We start from the raw sequence: 10,084 nt of genomic DNA, 5'->3' as shown, positions 1-10,084 counted from the left end.
GCAGAGAGAGAAGGAGAGGGAGAGAATCCCAAGCAGCCTCCTCACTGTTAGCGCAGAGCCCGATGCCGGGCTCGAGCTCACAAAACCGTGAGACCACGAGCTGAGCCGAAACCAAGAGTCAGATGCTGAACCAACTGAGCCACCCGGGTGCCCCTACTGAGCACTTATTATATGCCAAGTGCCATGCTAGACCTTCGCTTTCATGACCCTGTATTCACCTCACCAAATCCACGTCAGGAAAGGTACTATTAGTGGCCCAGGTCTATGTAGATGAATCAATTGAGACAGAGCTTACGTATCTTGCCTAAGGTTACATAGCTAATAAGTGACAGAGCCAGGATTCAGGACCAGATCTCTCTGGATGCCATGCACTTAACCACTATACTATATGGCCTCAATTACTGTCATATCATGTGACTTAGAAAATATGGGCCCCAATATTCTGGTTTAGATTTATCAGTGGGCTGCATGGGCATTTTCAGTCATACCAGAGAAGTCTGCTGAATGATATCCAAAATGCCTAGGAGTAACTTTAATTAGAACCATGTGAGACTGACAGAAAGAGAGCTATAAAACTTCGCCGAGAACTATATGGAAAAAAGACCCAAATAAGCAGGAAGACATACCACATTCCTAAATTGGAAACCTGAATATGACAGACAGAAATCAATTTGGTCTCAAATTATTTATCATTTTAGTTGCATTCCCATCAAAACGCCAACAGGATTCTTTTGGGAACGTCACAAAACAATCCTAAGATTTAGGAGGAAAAACAAATGAAAGAAAATTACGTAGAAAACTTTGCAAAAGGAGTAATGAAGGGGAATTAGCCTTATCAGATATTAACATTTTTATTTAGAGTCCACTGCATTCAAACTACATGTTATAAGTCTGTAACTCTGTAACTATTAAAGCACTAGGATGCCGGAACAAATTTAGATATACAAATCAATGAAATCATTTATATCTTCCATGCTTATCCTACAATGTATGCGAAACTAATATATGATAAAGGAGGCGTATCAGATCAAGAGAAAGAAAAAGGTTATTAATAAATGGTATTGGGACAAGTGCTTAACTATCTGGGGAAAAATAGATGGAATTCTTAGGACATACCATGAAGTAATTCCTAGAGAGATTATTAGGTTAAATGGTAAGAAAATTCAAGTCATAAAACTAGAAGAAAACAGAAATAAATATTTATCAAATCTCTAAGAGGAATAGGAATTTCTAAATTTAGAAATAATGTAAGAAATAATTTAGAACATTAATGAATTTGACTTTATACATATTAAAAACTCCTCTAAAACAACCAAAGTGTTCAAAGTTAAAAGGCAGTTTGCAAACTGATAAAAAAATTTTCATAGTAAAGAAAGCAAAGGATTCCTAACTTTAAAATATAAATCACTTGGGGCGCCTGGGTGGCTTAGTCGGTTAAGCGTCCGACTTCGGCTCAGGTCATGATCTCGCGGTCTGTGGGTTCGAGCCCAGCGTCGGGCTCTGTGCTGACAGCTCAGAGCCTGGAGCCTGTTTCAGATTCTGTGTCTCCCTCTTTCTCTGACCCTCCCCTGTTCTTGCTCTCTCTCTGTCTCAAAAATAAATGAATGTTAAAAAAATTTTTTTTGAATATAAATCACTATTATAAATCTATAAGGAAAATATGAATTCTCAAATAACTGGACAAGCTACTGAACATATATTCATTGGACACAGACGACATTTCAAGAAATGTGCTAGGCACTGAGGAATGTTGGGTTTATAACAACTAATCTGCCTCATGAAGTGTTTGAAATACACAGGGAGACAAACATGAAACAGAATGGCACAACTAAGCGCGATAGTTGCCATGAAAGAAGTTTGAATGAAGTAGAAGTAGAACACAAGGAAGGTAGGGGAATAAAGTTTCATAGAAAAAGGGACTCTTGACCTACTTTTGAAGAGAAGTTGACGTTCCTCAGCTGGACAGGAGAGGCAATATAAGGGTTTTCCAGAAAGACAGCACAGCTTAGGTAGACCCAGAGTGCGCTATGCATGTAGTGCATACAGGTGCGTGATGTTGGATTGGAGTGAGACTTGTAGCTGGAGCCATTGGAGCTATAGTTACAGCACATAACATGGCAGACCTTAATCTTTAGCTTCCAGGCAATGGAGAGCCCAGGAGTTGTGAAGCAGGCAATGCTATGAACAAGCACACATTTTAGAAAAAGCACTCTGCATTCAGGACAAAGGAACACCGGAGGGCAGCAAGATAAGAGGTCGTGAGACCAGTAGAGTGGTTGTTAAAGCAACTCAAGCTAGAAATTATAAGACCCTGTTTTAGGACAATAGCACTGGGGAAGGAGAAGTGTGCAATTCTAAAGATGTTAAGGACAGTCCAGGGGCGCCTGGGTGGCTCAGTCAGTTAAGTGTCTGACTTCGGCTCAGGTCATGATCGCATGGTTCGTGAGCTCGAGCCCCACGTCAGGCTCTGTGCTGACAGCTCGGAGCCTGGAGCCTGCTTCGGATTCTGTCTCCCTCTCATTCTGACCCTCCCCCACGCGCACACTGTCTCACTCTCAAAAATAAACAAACATTAAAAAAAATTTTTTTTAAGATGTTAAGGACTGTCCATAAAAGAAATCCAAGTAGCTAATATGGAAAATATGTAAAACTGTAACAGTAGTTGAAGAAATACAAATTAAAAATTTTAAAGATACCACTTTTTGAGTTACTACATAAATCAAAATATTTTAAATATGACAATATGTAATACTAACGATGTTGAGGTTAAACCTATATTTATATGTTGGTTCAATAACCACCTAAGTTTCAAATAATATGAAAATGGTTATGTTAACTGTGGTATGTCTACTATATGGAATATCAGGCAACTTATAAGGACATTGCTGAAAATTTTGTAAAGATGTGGGTAAATGCTTATGCATCTACAATCATGCATTCAGTCAACAAAGACTTATAGATCACTTACTATGCACCAGGCACTGCATACAGGCTGGTTGTACAGCATTGAAAATTCTATAAGTGGTTCCCATACTCACGAAATTTAGTCTCTAGTGGATGAACAACAAAGCAATTTATTTAAACAAACAATACAAAATGATGACGGGTGCTATGAAGGAAGAGGCCATGGTGTCAAGACTGAGGATAAAAGGTAGGATGGGGTGAATATCTCAAGGGGAAGAAGCCAGGGAAGATATTTCTGAGATGACATCTGAGCAGAGATTCATGGATGAAAAGGAGATAGACATAGGACGACCAGGAGAAGTGACAGTTAACAGAAAAGAAAAGGACAATGTGAAGGCATTGAGAAACAAAAACTCAGGGTGTTTGATTCATTGAAAGAAGATCGTTTGGATTTGGAAGTGGTGTAAGAGTGATAGGAGTGGTAGGAGGTAAAGGTAGAGACGTGGGCAGAGGCTCGACCAGGCAGGGGTTTACAGACCATAGTTCTATTCTAAGTGCAATGGAAAGATATTTCCATTTTTATTTTTTGAATAGGAAATACATACACACAGTTCAAAGGTCCAAACAATTAAAAAAAAAGGTTTACTGTGATGAGTCTCTCTCTCACCCCTGTACTATCCACTGGATACTTCCTGCTACTCAACTACAAGTAATCATTTTCATTCGTTTCTTAGGAATCCTTTCAGTCTTGATGCAGATCAAATGTAAATTGTTGATTTGTCTCTAGGTCATCTGCCAAAAGTTGTATCAGACATACTACTTATTCCATACATTGGTTTTATTTCATTTAATAGTAGCCTGGAGCTCTTTCCATTTCATTACATGGCTGCCTTCCTCATTCATTTTTATAGTTGTATAGTATTTCATCATGTACCACAATTCATTTAACCAGTTGATGGTTATCTGGTTAAAGATTTTTTTTATCACATAATGATTTATCTTTTAGAAAGATAATAATGGATGCTGTGTAGAGAATAGGTTGGAAGGTGCAAGAGTTAAAAACTATTCTCATAGCCAAGTAAAAGAGGATATTTGCTAAGCCCAGGGAATAGCGATAGAGATATACAAAAGACAGGAAACCATCAATATCCTAGAGAAGAAAACAGGCATCATCCTCTTTGACCTCAGCCATGGTAACTTCTTACTAGACATGTTGCCGAAGGCAAGGGAAACAACAGCAAAAATGAATTATTGGGATCTCATCAATATAAAAAGCTTCTGCACAGAGAAGGAAACAATCAGCAAAACTAAAAGGCAGCCTACGGAATGGGAGAAGATATTTGCAAAAGACATATCTGATAAAGGGTTAGTATACAAAATCTATAAAGAACTTACCAAACTCAACACCCAAAAAACAAATAATCCAGTTAAGACATGGGCAGAATACATAAAACAGACATTTCTTCAAGGAAGACATCCAGATGGCCAACAGACACATGAAAAGATGCTCAACATCACTCATCATGAGGGAAATACAAATCAAAACCATGATGAGATACCACCTCACACCTGTCAGAATGGCTAAAATTAACAACACAAGAAACAACAGGTGCTGGCAAGGATGTGGAAAAAGCTGAACTCTCTTACACTGTTGGTGGGAATGCAAACTGGGGAAGCCACTCTGGAAAGCAGTATGGAATTTCCTCAACAAGTTAAAAGTGGAACTACCTATGATCCAGCAATTGCACTACTAGGTATTTACCCAAAAGATACAAAAATACAAATTCAAAGGGATACATGTACCCTGATGTTTACAGCAGCATTATCAACAACAGTCAAGTTATGGAAAGAGCCCAAGTGTCCCTGAACTGACAAACGGATAAAGAAGATATAGTATATAAATATACAATGAATATTACTCAGCCATCAAAGAGAATGAAATCTTGCCATTTGCAATGACATGGATGGAGCTAGGGTGTATTATGCTGAGTGAAATAAGTCAGGCAGAGAAAGACAAATACCGTATGATTTCACCAATATGTAAAATTTAAGAAACAAAACAGATGAACATATGTGAAGGGAGAAAAAGAGAGGGAAACAAACTATAAAACTCTTTATAATAAACAACAAACTGAAGGTTGATGGAGGAAGGTGGATTGGGGATGAGCTAAATGGCTGATGGTTATTAAGGAGGGCACTTGTGCTAAGCACTAGGTGTTATATGAAAGTGATGAATCACTAAATTCTACTCCTGAAAACAATATTACACTATATGTTAACTAGCTAGAATTTAAATAAAACTTTGAAAAAAAGAACAGAAGATTAATTAATTAATTAATTTAAAAAGGGGGAAACTGGGAAGAGGGAGTATGTGAAACTATACTTTCCAAGCAGCTTTTCTGTAAACCTAACATTACCATAAAAAAAGGCCAGGGGCACCTGGGTGACTCAATCAGTTAAGTGTCCGACTTTGGCTCAGGTCATCATCTTGCAGTTTGTGGGTTCGAGCCCTGTGTTGGGCTCTGTGCTGACAGCTCAGAGCCTGGAGCCTGCTTCAGATTCTGTGTCTCCCTCTCTCTCCGCCCCTCTTCTGCACGCTCTCTCTCTCTCTCTCTCAAAAATAAAAATAAACATTAAAAAATAAAGGCTACTATTTTAAACTATTGTTTTTAAAATTTGTTTTGAGAGACAGAGCATGAGTGGGAGAGAGAATCCCAAGCAGGCTCTGCACTGTCAGTGCACAGCCCAATATGGGGCTTGATCCCATGAACTGTGAGATCATGACCTGAACTTAGATCAAAAGCTGGACATTTAAATGACGGGCCACCCAGGCAACCCAAAGCTACAATTTTTTTTTTAATTTTTTTTCAACGTTTATTTATTTTTGGGACAGAGAGAGACAGAGCATGAACCGGGGAGGGGCAGAGAGAGAGAGGGAGACACAGAATCAGAAACAGGCTCCAGGCTCTGAGCCATCAGCCCAGAGCCTGATGCGGGGCTTGAACTCCCGGACCGCGAGATCGTGACCCGGCTGAAGTCGGACGCTTAACCGACTGCGCCACCCAGGCGCCCCGCTACAATTTTTGAAAAGGCAAAAAAAGTGGGTCAATTCAAGATATAATGTAGGGTAGAATAGACCAGATTTGGTGATGGACTGGATGTGAGAGGTAAGGGAAAGAGAAGCATGAAAGTTGACTCTTTAGCTTTGAGATTAAGCCACTGGTTGAGAGTGGTACCACTTGCTAAAATGGCCAAGGTTGGAGGAGGCAAGTGTGGGAAGGGGAAGTCAAGAGCTCTGTGCAGACCTGTTGTGTTTGAGATGCCTATAAAACATTCAGGTTGAGATGTCAAGTAGGCAGCTCAATTTGTGAACTTGGATCTTGAAGTTTGTGCTAGAGATATAAACATGAGGGACATTACAGCATTAGTATCCAAAATATGTAAAGAACTTCTACAACACCCCCAAAAAACACAAATAACCCAATTAAAATATGGACAGAAGACATGAAGAGAAATTTCTCCAAAGAAACATCCAAGTGGCCAACAGACACATGAAAAGATGCTCAACATTATTCATCATCAGGGAAATGAAAATCAAAACTACAATGAGATATCCCCTCATACCCATCAGAATGGCTAAAATCACCAACATAGGAAACAACAGGTGTTTGCGAGGACACAGAGAAAGGGGAACCCTCTTGCACTGTCGATGGAAATGCAAACTGATGCAGTCATTCTGGAAAACAGTATGGAGGTTCTTCAAAAAGCTAATAGAACTACCCTACAATCCAGCAATCACACTACTGGGTATTTACCCAAAGAATACATAAACACTAATTCAAAGGAATACATGCACCCTTATGTTTACAATAGCATTATCTACAATAGTCAAGATATGGAAACAGTCCAAGTGTCCATCTATAGAGAAATGGATAAAGAAGATGTGGTGTATATATAGACAATGGACTATTATTCAGCCATAAAAAGAATGAAATCTGGCCATTTGCAGTGATGTGGATGGAACCAGAGAGCATAATGCTAAGCAAAGTAAGTCAGTCAGAGAAAGACAAGTATCATATAATTTCACCCATATGTGGAATCTAACAAACAAAACAAATGAGCAAAGGGGGAAAAAAAGGAGAGAGAAGTCAAGAAATAGACTCTTAACTACAGAGAATGCACTGATAATTACCAGAGGGGAGGTGGGGAGGGGGATGGACGAAATAGGTGACGAGGATTAAGGAGGGCATTTGTCCTGATGAAGCACAGGGTGACGTATGGAAGTGTTGAATCATTGTATCGTACACCTGAAACTAATAGTAGACTGTATGTTAACTAACTGGAATTAAAATTTTTAAAAAGCAATGTGGGAGACATCTGCATGTCATTTTTATTTAAAGTCATGGCAATGGGTAAAATCACCAAAATGTGAATGCAAAGTAAGAGAAGAGGAGGAGGACATCAGCTGTGCCGAATCCCAATATTTGATGGTCGTATAGAGAGAGCTATGTTGACAAAGGATACTAAGAACAAGTGGGAAGTGAATCAGGGGGAAAGTAGAAGAATGTGGTAACAGAGAAGCCAAGGGAAGTGAGTGTTTCAAGAAGGAAGTGGTTGACGGTGTGGGCTGATGCTGATAGGTCAAAACAGATGAGAACAAAGAATGGTAAGTAAAAAAAAAAAAAATCAAAGTACAAGACTGTAAACACCCTTAATTATATATGTGTGTGTTTATATACCATCTAGGCATATATAATTTATATAACTAATTATTTTAATTAATTTCATTTTAATTAATATACATATAATATAGACATATATAATAAAAGTGTCTATATGGTATATAACTATATATGTGTGTTTATATACCATATACAGACATCTGCAAATATATACCTACATACACACACACACACACACATATATATATTATATACAGACACATATACATACACGTATACAATGACCCATAGAAAAGTCACGATGCATAGACAATAAATGAAAGGAAATATGTTATAATATTATCAATAATCAACTTTCAGAAGTCAGGTTATAGGATTCCTTCCTTTATCTCATTTTTCTGTATTTTCCCAGTTTCCTGTAATGAATGTTCATTTCTTTGATAATAGAAAACTGCATTAAAAAATAAGAGATTTCTTAGTTGACCTTGATGTGGGAATAGAAACCTTCCCTGACTTGGGAATAGAAATGTAGCATGACTACAGATGTGCTAGAAGACTATGAAAATGGCTTCTGTTTGGGAAATGAGACTTGTACCTTCTTGGAGGCTTTTTCAACAGGTGGATGCTATGCGGATGGGGTGTCAGGACAGGACAGGACAGGACAGGAGAGGAGTAATGTGAGCTCGGAAACCTGGCCCTTCTGCAAGCCTTTAAGCCTTCTTTTTCTGCTCTACTAACTTAATCAAGAGTCAGACTGCCATAGCTTTTATCTTGAAATTGAAGCAGACTAAGACAAATTCTCTTCAGTGCAAGTAAGATAAGCTTAGAGAGTTCAACTTGAGCCACTGCCTACTGGGAGCTGCCTCTAAAATTTGCATTACACCAATCCCCCCACGTCCACTGTGGCCCTGAGTAACTTGCTGAAACACCAAGTCCCGAGGATGTCACCCAGAAGGCAACAGCTCTGATTTACTCACAAATTTCAATCTTGCCCCTTGTGCAGACACCACAGTAGTCACTGGCTTGACCACTCCAAGAAAATAGTCCCCTGAGTACATATGGAAGTTAGCTCTCCAGAGGGTCATAAGACTGCATTTGGCTAGCAGGTGGTCAAGGTCGAGCATGTCTAGGCAAGTTCCTGCTTTAATTTCCCAGAGCAGCCATTGCCAGACTTGATAAGTGCCCAGTCTTGGCAACACGAAAGTTCCCACAGACCTCCACCCAAGGCTAAGCCACTGCCAACACCCCAAACAAGTACTAAGACTTGGGGCACCGGGCTGGCTCAGTCAGTTGGGCATCCGACTTTGGCTCAGGTCATGATCTCATGGTTCGTGAGTTCAAGCCTCGTGTTGGGCTCTCTGCTGTCAGCACAGAGCCCACTTCGGATCCTTTGTCCCCCTGTCTCTTTGCCCCTCCACTGCTCATTCTCTACTCTCTGAAAACAAATAAATAAACTTAAAAAAAAAAAAAAGACTCAGTGGCAAGACAAGCCCTGCCAGTAAGTGGGGGTAGAGGCCTCACTCCTCCCTTCCTCCTCCTGCCTCACCCTTCCACAGGCCCTACCCCACAAAGGATCCCACTCATTTCACTGCCTATGGTAGGCTCAATAAAGCTTCCTCTCCTAAGATGTCTGTGACCTAATCGCTGGAACCGGTGGAGATATTACCTTACCTGGGAAAAAAAAAGGGGGGGCACTTTCATTTGTCATGGATTGTTTGGCAGTTTTGATTTTTTTCAATACTGCATTAAAATGTTGTTTACCATTGGGGGGAAAATCTCAGCAATCAATAGTGACTTTCGAAGCTTCCTTAAATTGTGCGCCCTAGGCAAGTACCTCACCCTTGTTCCAACCTTGTGTAGACTAACAGAACTAATCACACTGTTGTTTAATTACTCCTTTTTAAATCTGTCTACTCCCTAGACTGTTATCCCCTTAAGAGTTTAGGTGAAACAGCGGTTTCACTTCTGTATCCCTGGCACCTAGCAAAGGGCCTGGCATAGAGGAGGTGCTCGGGAAATGTTACACGAATGCATGAGAACCAGTAAGAGGTATTATTTGAGTTTTCATGTGGATTAAGGTACATAAATAAGGTATTAGATGAAAAGTACAGGATACACACATATATGTGCATACATGACCATACATGTTTGTACATGCACAGCATATATAAAAAGAAATTTCTGTAACTATCACTGAATCCGTTGAGGAGATTACAGGCTGCTGGCACTTGTTCCAGAGCTGCAGGTATCTACGGGTTGTTTTTTTTTTTTTTTTTTTAATTTTTTTTTCAACGTTTATTTATTTTTGGGACAGAGAGAGACAGAGCATGAACGGGGGAGGGGCAGAGAGAGAGGGAGACACAGAAACGGAAACAGGCTCCAGGCTCTGAGCCATCAGCCCAGAGCCTGACGCGGGGCTCGAACTCCCGGACTGTGAGATCGTGACCTGGCTGAAGACGGACGCTTAACCGACTGCGCCACCCAGGCGCCCCTCTACG

This window comes from Prionailurus bengalensis, chromosome X (genome assembly GCF_016509475.1).
Source record: "Prionailurus bengalensis isolate Pbe53 chromosome X, Fcat_Pben_1.1_paternal_pri, whole genome shotgun sequence".
NCBI classification, from domain to species: Eukaryota; Metazoa; Chordata; class Mammalia; order Carnivora; family Felidae; genus Prionailurus; species Prionailurus bengalensis.
This window is presented reverse-complemented; position numbering follows the sequence as displayed.